The sequence below is a fragment of the Trichechus manatus genome, unplaced genomic scaffold, assembly GCF_000243295.1.
Source record: "Trichechus manatus latirostris isolate Lorelei unplaced genomic scaffold, TriManLat1.0 scaffold00013, whole genome shotgun sequence".
NCBI lineage: Eukaryota > Metazoa > Chordata > Mammalia > Sirenia > Trichechidae > Trichechus > Trichechus manatus.
The window spans coordinates 28,638,771-28,657,674 of record NW_004443949.1 but is presented as its reverse complement, the minus strand read 5'-3'; the positions used below and the strand labels follow the sequence as shown (position 1 = coordinate 28,657,674).

At 36.9% G+C, this 18,904-nt stretch overlaps 1 long non-coding RNA gene across 1 annotated transcript; it reads left to right on the top strand.

Moving 5' to 3' along the window:
* The first annotated feature begins 1,289 nt into the window (after positions 1-1,289).
* On the top strand, positions 1,290-18,666 carry LOC111819613 (uncharacterized). The gene is made up of 4 exons (XR_002823195.1): positions 1,290-1,416; positions 11,235-11,366; positions 13,299-13,504; positions 18,415-18,666. It is a non-coding gene; the product is annotated as an uncharacterized LOC111819613 (long non-coding RNA).
* The last annotated feature ends 238 nt before the right edge of the window (positions 18,667-18,904 follow it).

Sequence of the window (18,904 nt, the reverse complement as noted above, 5' to 3'; positions counted from 1 at the left end):
CTCTCTGAAAAATATCACCTTCTAAAAATATATTGATATTTAAGATAAAAAATATTCCAAGGCTGGAATCTTCTTTTAAAAGCGTGATAGAATGTCTGAACTAAGTGAATCTGGTAATCTATTAACCTTACAGAATAATTTGCACAATATCAGCCTGGTAAACAAATGTTTTTAATGAAACACACTTTACCTTGTTTATCAAAAATTCTAAATTGTGCATTTGCAAATGTTCTCCAAGGTTGATCGATTTAATGAAAAATACTAAAAGATTCTGTCATATGTAATTTGGACTATTTTAAAATAGTTTCTATTATAATTTCTAGCTAAACTAATCCTTAATCGTTTCAATGATAGTCACATAAAATTTGAATGTCTTTTTTTTGTAAAACCATATCCTAGATCCATGGCCCTGAAAGAGATTTTTAGCTCTTCATTTTACATATAAAGTTCCCCCCTGCCACCACATTAAGAGTTTGTCACCTTGAAGTTGCATTTTGAAACAAATAGAAGTATTTAGTAATGTGTGAGAAAAAGATTTACAAAGATGATCATAAGTTCCTTCCACTTTCTGTTTCATCCGTTTTTCTTTGCACATGTCAAATCGACAGTTGTTCTTGCTGCTCTCTTAATCACTCTGAAACTGTCTGCAAAACAACTCCAACATTAGGTCAGTTCAGAAATGATTCTCCTCATCAGAGCTCAAAATTCATTCTGTGTGTGTGTGGTGTAGCTTTCCTGGATTCTGTTAGGTAATATCCCAAGGAAATTAATTTCTCGTGGACAAAAGCCCCGAAGAGAATGTCCAAAATAATTTTAGTTGGTCCCTGTTTACACTAAGTCAATGATCATAAAGTCATCATGGGTCACACAAACCTCCAAATATCTGATTACATTATAGACTCTCTTTCCCAAGGAAAGCTTCCACTTAGAATTTTCCAAGGCCTGCCCATAGCTCAAGGCAAATTAAGACCCTTAATCTAAGATGTCCCTAACTAGCTGCATAAATAAATACCCAGCATACCCAACTTATTCAGGTTCTCTTTCATTTTCCCAGTGTCCCTTGAATTAAAAAAATAAATTCAGAAACGTGCATGCATATTACACACACACACACACACACACACACAAACACACACACACAGAGCTCCACTTTTGTATGCAATGCGTTTGTGATAGCACACTTCATAATAGAACAGAATACTCATAATCTGGTTCTTCCAGCGAGTTAAGCACATCTTTGCTCCCACCTCACCTCAGAAACAAACCTTGGTTGCCAAGAACACATCTCTCCGCCTCCATCTAATTGAGACTCTGCCTCTTTAGCAAATCAGGCAAAAGCTTTACTTCTGCTCTACCCTCTGCTTCACCGAGATAGAAAGCTGAGCATTTCTCTTATAAATCTTCAACTCCTCAAAGGTACAGTAATGGATACTTAAATTGCTTATGTACTTTTATAATATGCCAGACTATGAAAAGGAATTGGACTGAGAATTTAGTTTCATATTTCAATAAGTGGTTAGGTAACTTTCCTATTTTTTGCCTGGTTAATTTTATATGCTGAAAGAGTTCCAAGAAATACAGGCAGGGTAGAGGCTAGGAGAAGGAAGATGGACAATGTAATTTGAATGAGAAAGATGTACAGTGATACTTTTCCTTTCAAATTACCTGACAATTCATGAGACATGGGTTATACATTAAGGAAAGGATGTAGTCCAAGACAGCATATTCCTGCCTGCCTGGGACTGTCTTAGATAAATGGACAGCTTTCTGTACTGTGGAAGTTAGGTATTATACTCAAGATAAAGGGTTTGACTGACAGATAGGTATCCGCGAAATACTTGGCGTATCAATATCTTCATGCAAATAAGGGTAGCCATTCTAAAGTCATTAGCTGAACTTTTGGTTGAGGGTGGGCCTGTATAACTAAAATCAGGAGTGCTTAAGAGCTCAACATTTCCACAAAAATCCACAGATCAGAGAAGCTACACACTGAATACAATATACAATAAACTTGAAACAAGTGTCAATGAAAATTGTTGAAATACTTCTCTCCTGTGAATTATTTTATGAAATATAAAATCTTCCAAACCTTTTTTTACTTTCTAAAATATGTAATAATGAATCTTAGTAAGAATAATATTTACATGACAACTTAAAAAAATTAAATGTTCGTTAAGCATTAAAGATGGTTATCACTAATGCGTCATAGTAATTGGATTTCTCTTTGTCTTTTCTAATTTATGCCTTGCAGAAGCTTTGCTTATCATATTTCAATTTTTTTGCACAAAATAACATAACCACTATTCTTAAAAAAAAAAAAAAGATTTAAATTATTCTCTATGATAAGGAACCCACTTGTCCTTAAGGCCCGGCTACTTCTCATTGTACTGGCCTCTTTTAAATCCTTCCCCCAGGTTTCTGCCAATGCTTTGGATTAAAAAACCCTCCACATTTTTTTAGAGTTTTATTGGTTTTGTTTTTACTCTGAAAAGTTTTAGACACAAAGTAAAAATTTACCCAACCTCAGTACAGAGAAACTGATATGCTCATTCTTTACCACACTCTGCCCTCTGTTTTAGTGTAGAATGAGGTTTGATGGTTGGTGGCTAGAAGTGCTTGTCTCCCTGGAACAATTCTTTATAACGGGAATTGATGCCTATGTAAATATAGTGTGTACACTTATGCAAGCAGCCATTAACCTTTAAACTTATCTAGCTCCTCCTGAACACAATCATTTACTCAGTCTCATCAAGTTAACATTAACTGAACCCTTATCATGTGCAGACTTTGTGGAAATATTTACCTATGAAAATGTTTATTTGGCTTTCACAGCCTACAATCTATTCACTTACAACTTATTTTCCTATGACTCAAGACTCAAAATTACATCCTCTTACATAGCAAGGCTACGCTAAATTTTTGTGGTGTTCCAGTTTTCTTATACAGAAGACACTAATTTCCCCATCTGTTGCATAGAATTGTTGCAATTTCGTAGGTAAAGTAGCCCCAAAGTCTACTCTTATTTCAAATATGCATATAAAATTGTTAAGTAATATTCTTCATTTTATTTAGTATTGTATTGTGGGAACATGAGTCAAGTTGTGTGTGTGTGTGTTTGTGTATGTATTTAAAGAAGGATTATACAATTATTTAGTAATTAATATAATAAACATGAGAGTCTCTATTGATCAGCAGACTTGCTAGCAGTTCTATTCCTTGAACAAAAAAGGATGAAAGAAAATTTACTGTGCAATTTATTTTCAAATGTTCCTACATGAATGATCTGTTTTTGTGCTTTATATACAATCATTTCTTTTCCATCTAAAATCAGCATTCCAGAATAATGCAACCAATTTCATGGCTATCACACTTTACTGACAAGCTAAATGACCTAACAGAAGAAACAAATTTAATCACAGACTCCAATGATGTTTGTTGTTGTTGGGTGCCACAGAGTCCAATCCAACTCATAATGACCCTGTAGGACAGAGCTGAAATCTTTAGGGGAGCAGATGGCCAGGTCTTTTCTCCCATGAAGTGGCCAGTGGGTTCAAATCACTGACCTTTCAGTTAGCAGTTGAGTGCTTAACCATTGTGCAGCCAGGGCTCCTTCAATAATGTTTAGAGCTCTTCAATCATCATCATCTCACATACATTTGTAGATACTTCAAAGTTCTTCAGAAAAATATCTCTTGCTTACACTACTCTTTCCCTTTGATTTTCTCCTTAACCAAGTGAATTGGCCATTGAATTTACAACAAATTGCCAGGTCAGAAACCTGGGTATTATCTATAAGTTTACTCATCTCCACATCTTCATCTCCAAATAACCAGTCCTTAAAGTTCTCTTGAACTTCACTCTTCAACCTCCCTCCCCCAACACTTTTCTGGTATGGGTTCCCATCTCCTTCCCTCTGGTTTACTGCGGTGGCCTCCTAACTTTTCTAGTGTCAAAAAGCTTCCAGACTTGAGCAGGCATTTTACTGAAGGAGATAAAAAGATGATAAATAAGCACATGAAAAGATGTTTAACATAATTTGCTATGAGGGAAATGCAAATTAAAACCATAATGATACATCACTACACACCTATCAGAATGGCTAAAATAAAAAGCTGTGAAAATACCAAATGCTGGCAAGGATGCGGAGAAATGGGATAACTCATGCATTGCTACTGGGAATATAAACTCATACAGTCAATCAGGAAAACACTTTGGCAGTATTAAAACTAGACATGCAAATACCATGCAACCCAACAATTATACTCCTGGACATTTACCAGAGAAATGAAAACTTGGGTTGACACAAAAACCAGTAGGTGAATGTTTACTGTGGTTTTATATGTAATAGTCAAAATCTAGAAACAATCTACTTGTTCTTCTATGGATAAATGATTAAACAAACTGTTGTACAAGCATACCATGTAATACTACTCTACAACAAAAAAGAACAAATTGAATTCATGATTTTTCCCGTCAAATCTGCCTCTTCTTATCATTTACTGTAGTTAAGGGCGTCACCATCCATACTTGCTCATGGCAGAACATATGGAGTCATCCTAAACCCTCGGCTCTTCTTCAGTTCCCACATTTATTTGGTTAGCAGGCCCTGATGATTGTACCACCTAAATGTTCTACTTTTCTATCTCCTTCTTTATATCCTAAAGCCACAGCGTTAAGTCATCAATAACCTGGGCTACTAATCTCCTTGGCTCCACCCAAATCCCCAACCCAATTCATCCTCCACACTCCTGTCAAATGGTCTTTCTAAAGTAGAATCTAATCATGCTTTCATTACTCAGTTTAAAACATTTCAAACCACTTCCTGATCTCCTCTCCACCCCATTACAAAACGATAAACTAAAATGCTTAGCATGAGATACAATGACTTTTATGATCCAGCTCCCACCTTACTCTCTAGATTCATATTTCACTTTCCTTTATACATCTTAAGCTCCAAATACCTCAAGCTTATATATATCTTAATATTTTTGCCAAATTCACTGTCTCATTTCTCTTCCTGGAATGCTCATCCTCACTCCACACCTTTATCCTCAATACATTAGACTACATTAGACTACAATGCATTAGACTACATAATCTCAAAAACTGAGCAGAAATACACCTCCCGAGGAAAGCCTTTGACTTTATCTTACTTTTAAGCTGACTTAAATTATGTATTTGTGCATTTCCATAAATATGCAAGTACCACTTGCCATCAAGGCTGTTATGACTCATGGTGACCTCACGTGTGCCAGAGTAGAACTGTACTCCATAGGGTTTTCAATGGCTCATTTTTTGGAAGTAAATCACCAGGCCTTTCTTCTGAGGAGTCTCCAGATAGACTCAAACCTCCAACCTTTTGGTTAGCAGCTGAGAACATTAACCATTTGTATCATTCAGGACTCCATAAGTATATATGCCTGCAGATATATACAAACTATAATAAAACAAAAGTTACAGGAAATATCACTTAAATACCTTTCTGAATTAACATATTCAAAAAGACAAGAGGATTAGAAATCTACAAATATTGAAAATCATAGGTATGAAGCTAATCTGGAGCAACAAATACAGAGGATCTCCAGGTACTTGATCTTTAAATTAGAAACTGAATTGAAAGAGATGTTATCCATGCTTCGCTGGCATGCCCACGATTACTTACAGTAACACTTAAATGAAAAAGGTCCAAGGCAGTTTATTATAGTCCTTTCCTTAATGATGTCAATCATTTTAAGTTAGTAATGGTGCTTTAAAAAATGGCAGTTTTCAGGAGAAGGGCAAAAAACATTGAAAGGACTTGAATCAAAAATGCTCATTATACCATGTGCTGTAAAAATAAGCAGTTCAGATTTCATCTCATGTCATTTGTGAAGAAAATAGAATATAGCTTCCATAATGCATTTCATAGTAATAACATTATTCGTGATAGATGAATAAAAGTAGAAAATTTGGTTTATTAATGTATGTCTTGTCTGACTAACAGCCAAAGTGTACTTGTGCTTTCAATTAGTATCATTGCCTTTATAGAGAGTCAAGTGCAACCAAATAGCACAGAGAGGTGAGCTGACAATTCGTCAATCCATTGGCTCAATTACACATCCAAAGAGCCACTTTAAGTTGCAGATTCAGAATGGGTTATTTACACTGAAGAAATTAACCTGTTCAGTGATAAATCTCTACTCTATGGACATAACTTAGAATTAAGTGTATACCTACAAATCATTTCAAAAATCTCTCTTTGTCTCAAACTTCTATTTTCCTAACTCTACAACTGACATAAGAAAAAGAAAGTTACTGTATGTTTTTGCTTATGGTTACTTGACCTGAGATATTAGTATTTAGATAGGTGGTACATTGCTTGAGGATGCACTCTAGAAATAGAATAAGGAGTTCTTCATAACAGGGAATCAGAATTGATTTTTTTTGCAAGAGAAAAAAATATGAATTTTATACTGTTTTAGTGCCCTTTAACAGTGTTGCATTCTGTTGTACCTAGGGTCTCTGTGAGTTGGAACTGACTTGATGGCACCTAACAACAAGCACACGGTGCCATGTGCATATCTTTTTTAAGTAACAAATTATTTATTATTAGAATTTAAGTTGAATTTATTTTTTAAAAAGAATAAGGTATTTCATGATATATCTTAAAAAGTTAGATTCAATTACAAACACTGTTGTGAAAGAGAATATTTCAACAAATTCTTACATTGTACAGAGAATACCAAATGTTATGGACTGAATTGTGTCCCCCCAAAATATGTGTTGTAAATCCTAACCCCTATACCTGTAATTATAATCCCATTTGAAAAAAGAGTTTTTTTGTTATGATAGTTAGAGTGTGTTAGTGTAGAGCGTCTTTTAAGTCAATCTCTCTTGAGATATGAAAGAGCAGAGTAGGCATAGAGAAGAAGCAGAGATGGGGAAAGACAGATGCCGTATCACATGAAGATCACCAAGGAACCAAGGGACGAGGACTTTCCCCCAGAGTGCGAAGAGACAAAGCCTTTCCTTAGGGCTGGTGCCCTGAATTCAGACTTCTAGCCTGCTAAACTGTGAGAGAATACATTTCTGTTTGTTAAAGCCACGCACTTGTGGTATTTCTGCTATAGCAGCACGAGATCACTAAGACACCACATATTAGCAAGTATCTACTTGTTCTGTTTTTCTAAGTTTACATGCTAATTTACTTCTAAATTTTAATAAATATGTCAGAAATGCAATTCAGAATAAACACATAAATATAATCCAGATTATGGTAGTATTAATTTTGTTTCATTTTGTTTTGAAGAAACCCAATGAGATCAGAATAAGATTATCATAGGAATGTAGTTGTAGACACAGAGCCAAGACCAAAGAAAAAAGGAAAAAAAAAAAAGAAAGAACCAGTAAATGTCTGGAAGTGCAATATCTAACAAGGCCTGCGGTGGTGCTAAATACCTGTGTTAGGAGATTCCACATTATGCCCCACAATTGTGTCTTTGCTAAATATTTCCTTGGAGTCAGTACCGTCTCTATCAGAATTGAATGCTCTGTCAAGGCCTTGTTAAAACTATCCATTGTATCCATTTTGAAGGCATCTTTACCATTCCAGCCAGTACTAAGCTTTACTAACTCTGTGACCCTGAAGTTCATAGAGTGTGAGATAAGCACAGTGAAGTGCTGTTTTATATCACCATCCCCTGATATCTACTTCATTATTTTGTACTGTTATTTATAGCATCATTTGTTCTGTCTTCTCAATCAGGCTCTAAGTTTCTGAAAGCACTGGTTGTGTATTTTACTTCTTTTGTATTTATTTCTATATGGTTAGCAGTGACTTAATACTCACTATCGTATCACTCAGTTATATATTCTTCATTGCTCTTACCACCCTCTAAACTGCTCCTGCTGACCCATCTATTTATTTGCATTAGTTGTATCCCCCTGCACTAGAATGTGAGCGTGAAGATTGCAGAGACCTTGCTTTCCTTGATTCCAGCAGTTTCCTTAATTCTGTTCTAAGCCTAAAACAGTTTTTGGTACAGGGTAGGCCCTCAAACATTTGTTGGAAGAATAAATGAGCAGAGATCTGATTAGGTAGTTGTCTTGGTCATCTAGTGCTGCTATAATAGAAATACCACAAGTGGATGGCTTTACCAAAAAGACATTTATTTTCTCACAGTTCAGTAGGCTAGAAGTATGAATTCAGGGCGCCAGCTTTGGAGGAAGGCTTCTGTCATCAATCTTCCCTTGGTCTAAGAGCTTCTCCTTGCAGGAACCCTGGGTCCAAAGGACACGCTTTGCTCCCAGCACTGCTTTCTCGGTGGTATGGGTCCCCCATGTCTCTCTGCTCACTTCTCTCTTTTATATCTCAAAAGAGATATAAAAATCTACTATCTAATCTTGTAGATCTTATCAACATAACTACCGCTAATCCATCTCATTACATCTTAGTGATAGGATGTACAACACATAGGGAAATCACATCAGATGACAAAATGGTAGACAGTCGTACAATACTGGGAATCATGACCTAGCCAAGTTGACAGATATTTTGCGGGAACACAATTCAATCCATGACAGTAGTAGCTGCTTATACATAGTGGCTCACTTGAGCAAAGGTTAAGGAACAAGTGTTCTGAAAGTCCAGGTCCTGCAAAGCACGGGAAAGAGATCCCACAGAGTGGAATCAAGAAACCTGGTTTCAAGCCCCAACTCTTCCCTTCATCAGCTCAGTGACTTGGGCTCTTACATTCTCTTGGTCTAATCTTTATCTGTAAAATAGGCTAATAACATAATATATTACCAATAGATAGAAAAGGCCATCAAGTTTGGTAAAGTAGAGGGTCAGCAAAAATGAGGAAACCCTCAACAAAATGCGTTGGCATAATAATCACAATGAACTCAAACATACCAATGATCTTGAAGACGAGACAGGACAGGCCAATGTTTGGTTTTCCATAAGGTTGCCATGAGTTGGAGCTGACTCAACGGGCAACTATCAATAACATTGACAACAACAACAATAATCTTGAAAGATAAGTATGTGAAAATATTTTGGCAACTGTAAGAGACTATATATTGTATCTATAGAATGTTTGCATGTTGCTACCTGTATTTTCTGAATCTATTTCTCTTAAATTGATCCTCTTTGGAGCTTTAATAGATGTTAATAGGTAGATTATATGCATAGATAAGCAAACAAGTATTCCTTAGAGTTTTGTAAAAGGTAATGTAAGTATATGTGAAAATATTAACATGTACTGTTTAAAGTTAAAATCAGTATTCATTTCTTGTCCATAGATGGCAGCAACATACCAAATCTCATGTAACTTTATAGCAGACAGTGAAAAAGTTATCTGTATACTAGATACTATGTTGCCTTAACAGTACATGAGAATTATTTAAAAAGAACTATACCATCAATAGAAGGAGTGCTGGTGGAGCAGCAGTTAAGCACTCGGTTGCTAACCAAAATGTTGGCAGGAGAAAGATGTGGCAGTCTGTTTCCATAAAGATCACAGCCTGGGAAATCCTATGGGGCGGTTCTACTCTGTACTATAAGGTCACTCTAAGCTGGAATCAACTCCACAGCAACAGGCTTGGTTTTTTGGGGCTTGTAGCATCAACAGAATATGAACAAAAATGAGAAAAAAAAAATTCTCTACAGTCAGTCTCAGCCCTTTATTCTGTGAACTAAAGGGTTTCCTCAGTTTGCCCAGCATGGGAGTCTTTGTCATTTTAACTGGATGTCACAATAGATATTGATAAAAATAAAACTCTTAAGATAATAGCAGTTCAAAACAATACCAAGAAAATGCCCTGTCTGTCAGTAGTGGCTATTAAAAATGTATTAATACATGCATGCAGCTCTCTTTTATTTGTCTAAGAAATTAAAATGACTGGAAAGCGCTTACATCCAGAAACCCTTTTTATAAGGGAAGAATGACGGAAAATGAAGAAAGGAGATTTCCAGATTTAGACACTGAAGACAAAGCAAACCAAGAGAAATGGGCCCGTGGGAGACAAGAAAAGCTACAAGACAAGATTGAACCGGAGTGAAATATAATAAATCTAAACAATGCCTTGGACCGCCTATCAGAGTACAAAACATAGTTTGGTCAGCTATTGAATTTTCTGTCTATAGAATTCCCTATAACATGTTGAATCATGTTGCTTCACTTATTTTCCCTTTCTAAATTAAGAACTCATTATGAATACTTCGGAAAACTACACCTATGTAGAGAGTTCAATTGTATTAAAAATATATATTTCCATTCTAAAACATCAGAAATAAAAGAGCAATGCAAAATTCCTCTATTATTTAAAATAGAGCATTTAAAAATAACGTTTTGGTATTGAAAATGTTTTAGCAGTTTATTTAAATGATCTGCAGGAGAGACATCTACTTAAAGGGAAAAGAAAAAAAAAAGGGTAGAGTTTTGAGGGAGAGAGAGTCAGAAAAGAAACATAAAACTACGTAGTATGAGGCTAAAAGTAGAAGAAGCCAGTGGAAGAAAAGGGACTGTTGGGTTAAAGTGCCTCCCAAGGTTCAAAGCAAAATTCCAAAACAGCTTACAGATGTGAGATTTACTCAAATCTGGGGTAGGTCTTTTAGTAACTGGTTGCTTACAAAAATCTTAAATCCTGTAAATCCTCCAGGGCCTACTATCTAATTATATTGGGTATCCTGCAAGTCTACTCAATAAAAACTACCTTATTATTTAATGACTTGACTTTAGAGTCTTTGAAGACTAGGTTCTGCTCTGTTGGAAATAAATTTAAAATGTTGCTTTTCTTTTGCTATTGTTCCTAATTTTGACCTTTATTTTCCATCTCATCATTCCAGGACTTACCATAATTATGCATTTTCCTAAATGAATATTTTTTCACCAGTTCCAGCAGTATACACTAAGAAACTGGCCTCTTCCGCAAACTCTTTTTTTTCCCTTGTTTTGCCCCCTATGGTGAAAAGTCTCTTCTAGTACAATAAAACATGGCTTCATGCTATCAGCCTCCCATTCTTGTAATTATAGTAAATCATAGAAAATCAAATCACCAATAAGCACAAGGTTTCAGCATTATCCTTCAAGAGGAAATAAAACTAACAGGTACAAGAAAATAGACACAGTATTTGAAAACTGCTAAGATCTGGCACATATTTGAAATTTTCTGTTAGTCATAAACTTGGGTTTTTAAAATTTGTATTTTTCTAAAATAAAATGTACCAGAAAACATCGTCATTTTTGCTGCAGGAAGAAGCGATGATGGCAGGGAATCTTTCTGGAAACTGCTTTGTCTTTTGGTAGATAATATTTTGAAGAAAACAACAACAACAAACTCTTTTTGACTTTCTCCATGAATACAACAAATAGGAGAATAAAAAGGTAAAGTCCAAAATGAACATTTTGCACCCCATGAATTTTTTTCAAACTATCTCCCCAACTACTTTAGAGGGATAAAAAAGCTGATAAATATTGTATCTATGCAGAGATGGTGGGGGAGATGTGGCAACATAGGAATTTATTTTTAGAAAAAGATTTTATTTGTGGCACGTAGTGTTATTTCGATGACTACTGTTATTTTGAGTCAGAAAAGTAATAAAAATTCCTCTAAAATTACTAATACAAAAATATTAGTAGAATTTCTTAGTTACTCTTTGTCATTTAAAAAAATAGGTGAGAATTCACTGTTACTATGTAAACAAAACATTTCTCAAGATCACTCTTAGATAATTCATAGCCTTCTAGTGTTGATTTCTGGTTAAAAAAAATTACTATTTTTAAAGCCAAAATGTACTTTCTGAGTACCTTGTTAATCACTAGCTATTTGACAGCAAAGTTATATAATGGAAATTATTTCTGAGATGACTATGTCTAGGTAGTTCACTCCCCAAATATAAGTGTTTTATTTTATCACCCTATTAGGTGAAAAAATATTTTCTCTCATTTAATGAACAGTAAGTGATGCTGAAAAGAAGGTGCTATAGGACACATGACCAAATGTCCTTGTACTAGAGCTCATGTATGGATTAGACTACAAATACAATAACTGCCTAAATGTTTTAAATGTCTTGCTTCTATTAATAGAAATGATGAAAGCCCCAGAAGGCACAATGACTTAAAGGACAGGGGGTGGATTCTAATCTAAAATGCATAGTGTGTACTGCTGCATATCTCAAAAAGCTCTTGCCGTGATAGCAAAATAGAAACTCTGAGCTGTACAGGGGGCTTTTCAAAAGCCAGGATGGTTGAAATTAAAGTGCCAAGAATCAGCCATATGATATGTGGTACACCTTCTCAGGAGTGAAAAAAGGAGGGGCTGTTCCAGCATAAAAAAGTCATCACTGCAGTATGAGGTATTAAAAATTGCTAATTAAAAGCATAAAATTATAGTTCATATGGTTCTGTCTTTGAGAATTTAGATTTGGATTTCAGATTTCAAGCCATTACTTGTTTTTCTCTGGTATTCCTACTCCCTTATTCAATAGTAAACGTGTATAGAACATGCTTAGTTAATGGGTTTTCAGCGAAAAGATTCTGACTACAATAGATTCCTTACCAACTAGAGGCAATTCCAGGTAACTGCTGGAGATTCCCAGTTTTTACAACTATACATTCTATTTCTACCTAATGAAAGAAATCCCAGGGCAGAGTGAGGTCTGTTTTCTTTTCAAATAGCAAAATGACATAAAAGATCCCTTATAGCCCAGGAGCTGAAATATAGAATTTAAGATTGAAGGTATTTTACTGGAGCTCACAGTGGAGACTTGCATAAATTGAACAGTAAATTCCTTGAGAGGTTACAATTGCAATGTCTATGCCAGAATAAGGTGTGACAATAAGAACTCCAGTTAATATTCAATGATAAAAATATAAAAGTAATTTCTATGGCATAGAAAATACACAAGAGAGCTTTGTTTACCTAAGTCACAGGCCATGAAAAAGATAATTTTTTCCCTTCTATTGACAGACATTTTTTATTATCATATTACAAGGGATGACAGGGAGGAAACTATCATTTATGGGGCACTTACTGAGTGCTGTCGTTGTTGTTGGGTGCCATCGAGTCAGTTTTTGTCACATAAAGCTCCATTGCTCTCTGGTAAAATTCCAACTCATGGCAACCCTATAGGACAGAGTAGAACTGCCTTATAGGGGTTCCAAGATTGTCAGTCTTTATGGAAGCAGACTGCTGCATTTTTCTTCCACGGAGAGGCTGATGGGTTTGAACCACTAAGCTTTGAGTTAGTAGCCAAGAATTTAACCACTCCATGTAATAGTGACGTGATGGTGGCATCTGACCTTCTCTAATTTCAGGAGGGAGAAAGAGAATCAAGATCAACAGTTCAAGGCTGATTGCTATGAAGCAGAGGTCAGACATACCTTCTCTCTACAACTTTTTACAAATTCTAACACCAGCCGTCCCTGCCATGGTACTCTCTACTCCTCTGCTGGGTTCCATAATTCAGTGCAATGGCCACACAGAATTCACAGAGAATACTCACAATTATGGGATTTATTAGGTAAGTAACAGGTTACAATTCAGGTTCAGGAACACTCAGGGTACAGTTCTTCAGTCAGGACAGCTTCTCAGCCCCCTACAGGTAGGTTTTTCCCTAGGCCCTTGGCCTCTCATCCCTCAGCCCCTCGACCCCTGGGCCCTGTAGCCTGGTGTCTGCCCTGCCTGGGCAAACGTTACAGAGCTCTTTAGCTCCACCAATAAGTGGCTGGGGGTACCCCACTCTGTAAGGAAGCAGTCTGCTCAAAGCCTCTCAGATCTCTGGCTCTGTGCATTGGCACACCCACCTTACTCCACAGGCTGGAAAGCCCACCATGCTGTCTCACATTGGTCTCCTGGTTCTGCTGCCACTACTTCTCTGCCACTGCTTCTAGTCATCTTGTGCCATCTCCAGTGTTACAGCTCTCTCTGTCTCTGTCTCCGGGGTCTAGGAGGCTCCTAGCACAGGGACCCTGGTTCCAAAGGACATGCTCTGCTCCTGTCTCCTTTTGTTGTTGGTAGTAAGGTCCCCCCTGCTCTGAGATTGGGTCTCTTTTAAGCCTAGTGGGTTGGCAAAACTGACTAATCCCCCCATTTGGGTTCCATATACCTTATTTGCATGGTCCCACTCCCACAAGAGTACCATGCACCTTATTTGTATTATTAGCAAGCTGTCCAATCCCCTTGGTGAGCCACAAGCACTTTATTGGCATAGTTCTACCCAGTTATTTGGTAGGAGTTACAAGACCACGGTGAGAAAGGCCATATAAAAGCAATCCATCGCACCACAGGCCACTTTCTGGCCTTTCTAGTCATGGCTCTTTCATACTTGGAGGATAACTTCCTCCTCCCAATCATTTTACCAGTCCAAACCTGTCATTAACAATTAGTCCTTCAGTAGGGCAAAGAGTCCTCAGGGTGAGGTTACTCAGGTACCAGCCATTCAGGTTTGCTGCAGGTATCCATCTAATCTGGTCAAGTTCTCCAACAGTCATCTCATCTTCACTCTTTGTGGCCTCTGATAAAATTTAACTTAGAGAAGAGTCTTCTGTTGTGCACTGACTTTTCCTGCCTCAATGTGCCCAAAACAAATTGTTTGCTAGAAATTCAAAAAACAAAACAATTTTTTTTTTTCTGGAGGTCCTTCTTTCAAATGCAAATCTATTCTCTCAGCAGTTCTGGGTAGGTGTGCATGTCTTTTCAAATGCAAATTTCCTGGGCCTCATAGCACTCAGCCTTGGGCTGTTGATCTTGATTCTCTTCATCTCTTATGGAATTAAAGGAGATCAGACAGCACCACCACGTCATTATTACATGGAGTGGTTAAGCTCTCAGCTACTAATCGAAAGGCTGGTGGTTCTAACCCACCAGTCGCTCCAAGGGAGAAAGATGCAGCAGTCTGCTTCCATGAAGATTGACAGCCTTGGAACCCCTAGGGGGCAGTTCCACTCTGTCCTATAGGGTCGCTATCAGTCAGAATCAATTCAACAGCAATGAGTTTGGGTTTTTTGGTATAAGTCCTTAGTTTTGGGAAAATCACTTTCATGGATCTTTTAATTATAAAAATGTAGAGACCCTATTTTGAGAATGGTTAAGTTTGAAAAAATGTTGGCCAAAATATAAAGAAGATTGTGTGATATCATTTCAGAACACTGAAAAAGGTTAGACTTGTCTTGCCAGTCCAACCTAGACTGTTCATAGGAAGCTCTATGCCCAGTATTATTCAATGATGAACAATCTAAATATTGGTAAATGGTTTGATGTCTGGTTGTTCTGTTCTTATGGCCTGTCTTGGTAGGAGCTCTGTAAGGAAGACAATTCCTAGAGCTAGAGATTAAATAGACAGATCTTTCCATTGTCAATCATTCTTAGAAGATTTCCTGACAAGTGGCCCATATTAGAACAGCAAAATGAAGACTTTGGAAACCCATTGCCTGGAGTAGGAGTGAAACTATTTTTTCTTTTCTTATCTTTCCTTTCCTTTTCTCTTTCTTTCTCTTTTTCTTGCTTACTTGCTTGTGTGTTTGCTTTCTTTCTTGCTTGTTTGTATGTTTTCTTTTTTTCTTTCTCCTTTATTGAGGTATTAACAGTTAAGACCAAGATTTGAGGTAGAATAGACATGTCTATGGGTCCTCTTATTACAGAGAGAAAAGGTATCTGTTACTACCTGATAGCAAGTACAAAGTTAAGAAGAATGATGTTTAATAGAAGACATCTAAGGAGTGGCCTAATCATGTGAACTTTGAGAACGGCTATATATATTTTCCTATTTTAAGCATCTCTATTTAGTTCCTGTCTGTTTTCCCTTAGCATTTGCTAAAATTATGTTAAAGATTATATCTTGGTTATAGCTGCCACATGAGCAACTGACAGAAGTGTCTATACCAATGTTGTTCTTAGGTGCCATAGAGTTGTCTTTGACTTATAGCGACCCCAACTGCAGCAGAACAAAACGTTGCCTGGTCCTGCACCATCCTCACAGCTGTTGCTATGTTTGAGCCCATTGTTGCAGCCGCTGTGTCAATCCATCTCATTGACAGTCTTCTTTTTTTCTGACCCTCTAGATTACCAAGCATGATGTCCTTTCCCCTCCTGATAACATGTCCAAAGTACGTGAGAGGAAATTTCCCTATCCTCGCTTCCAAGAAGCATTCTGGCTGTATTTCTTCCAAGACAGATTTGTTATTTCTTCTGGCAATCCATAGTATATTCAAGATTCTTCACCAACGCCATAATTCAAAGGCATCAATTCTTCTTCAGTCTTCCTTATTCCTTGTCCAGCTTTTGCATGCATATGAGGCAATTGAAAATACCATGGCTTGTTTAGGCTCACCTTAGTCCAAAGTGACATCTTTGGTTTTTAACACTTTAAAGAGGTCTTTTGCAGTAGTTTTGCCCAATGCAATATATTGTTTGATTTCTTGACTGCTGCATCCGTGGGTGTTGATTTGTGGATCCAAAAAAAATGAAATCTTTGACAATTTCAATTTTTTTCTCTTTTCATCATGATGTTGCTTATTGGTCCAGTTTTGAGGATTTCTGTTTTCTTTATGTCCAGGTGTAATCCACACTGAAGGCTATAGTCTTTGATCTTCATCAGTAAGTGCTTTAAGTTCCCTGCAGTTTCAGCAAGCAGGGTTGTGTCACCTGTATATTGCAGGTTGTGAATTAGTCTTTCTCCAATCCTGATGCCACATTTTTCTTCATGTAGCCCAGCTTCTCAGATTATTTGCTCAGCACACAAATTGAATAAGTATGGTGAAAGGATGTAACCTTGATGTACACTTTTTCTGATTTTAAACCATGCAGTGTCTCCTTGTTCTGTTTGAATGACTGTCTCTTGATCTATGTACAGGTTCTGCATGAGCACAATTAGGTGTTCTGGCATTCCCATTCTCCACAATGCTATCCATAATTTGCTATGATCCACACAGTCAAATGAATTTGCATAGTCAATAAAACACAGGCAAACATCTTTCTGGTATGCTTTGCTTTCAGCCAAGATCCGTCTGACATCATGAATGATATGCCTCTTTCCATGTCTCTTCTGAATTCACCTTGCATTTCTGGCAGTTTCCTGTCAGTGTAATGCTGCAACTGTTTTTGAATTATCTTCAAGAAATATTTTACTTGCATGTGATATTAATGATATTGTTTGATAGTTTCTGCAGTATGTTGGATCTCCTTTCTTTGGAGTGGGCACGAATATGGATCTCCTCCAGTCTGTTGGCCAAGTAATTGTCTTCCAAACTTCTTAACATAGATAAGTGAGTGCTTCCAGTATTGCTTCTATTTATTGAAACTTCTCAATTGGTATACTGTCAATTTATGGTACATTGTTTTTCACCGATGCCTTCAGTGCAGCTTGGACTTCTTCCTTCGGTACCATTGGTTTTTGATCATATACCACCTTCTTAAACAATATTTAGGGGGGAAAGAAGTATGGTCTCTAGCTCAATTGGCATAACATAGTTTATAAAGAAAATGTTCTACATCCTAGTTTGGTGAGTAGCGTCTGGGATCTTAAAAGCTTGTGAGTGGCCACCTAAAATATGTCTACTGGTACCACCCCATCTGGAGCAAGGAAGAATAAGGAAAACCAAAGACACAAGTGAAAGATTAGTCCAAAGGACTAATAGACCACAACTACTATAGGCTCCACCAGATTGAGTCCAGAACAACTAGATGGTGCCTTGCTACCACACCAACTGCTCTGACAGCGATCACAGTAGAGGGTCTCAGACAGAGCTGGAGAAAAATGTACAACAAAATTCAAACTCACACACACAAAAAATCTTACTGGTCTGACAGAGACTGGAGAAACCCTGAGAGTATGGCCCCCGGAGACCTTTTAACTCAGTACTGGAATCACTCCTGAGGTTCACGTTTTAGCCAAAGATTAGTCAGGCCTATAAAAGAAACAATAGCACACATGGTTCAACCATGTGTACAAGTCTAAATGGGTACACTAGCCCAGGGGCAGGACAAGAAGATAAGAGAGAACAGAAAAGCCGGATGAATGGAAATGGGAACCCAAGCTCAAGAAGGGGATAATGTTGACATGTCATGAAGTTGGCAACAAATTCACAAAACAATATGTGCATTAATTGTTTAGTGAGGAACTAATTTGCTCTGCAAACTTTCACCTAAAGCACAATTTAAAAAAAAAAAGAAAAAAAAAAAGAAGTATGGTAGAAGCAAAAGTGCACAAGGGAAAAAAAACAAAAAGAAACCCGTTGCTGTCAAGTCGATTTCGACTCACAGTGACACTATAGAACAGAGTAGAACTGCCCCATAGGGTTTCCAAAGAGTACCTCTTGGATTCGAACTGCTGAGCTTTTGGTTAGCAGCCGAACTTTTAACCACTACACCACCAGGGTTTCCTGAAGTGATATCAAAATGAAAATGGCTTTTTTTTTTCTCTTTTTTAAATAGGAACAGTAACGAGAAAAGCTACATCGAGGATGAATCTGTGGATTCCCAATTCTCCCAATTGAAGATACCCAGAAATATCTAAAGAAAGGATTCAAAACGCTTGTTTAAGTGGGATATGTTTAAAAGGATGTATGACATCAAAAGCTGATGAAGTCTTAGATGCATGTTTGCCAAAATAATAAAGCTTCTGCATTTTTCTATAATTGATCATATTATAATTCACAAACATTAGATTCATTGAAGCTAATAATTTCCATCAGATTCAATAATTCAAACAACTTCTCGGGTATTCAGTTATGTGGATGACTTGGTCTTTCATGGCCTTTCAGAATCTTATCTTTTATCCCTGCCCCCTCTTCAATATAATATCTGGGTAAAAATCAGAAAGATGAGTGGTGATGATAAGTGACTTATGAGATTCAGTGTGTGCTTTTCCTTAAAATCACAGGTTGACCACTGATGTGCAACTAATCCATGCTTGTGTCCACTG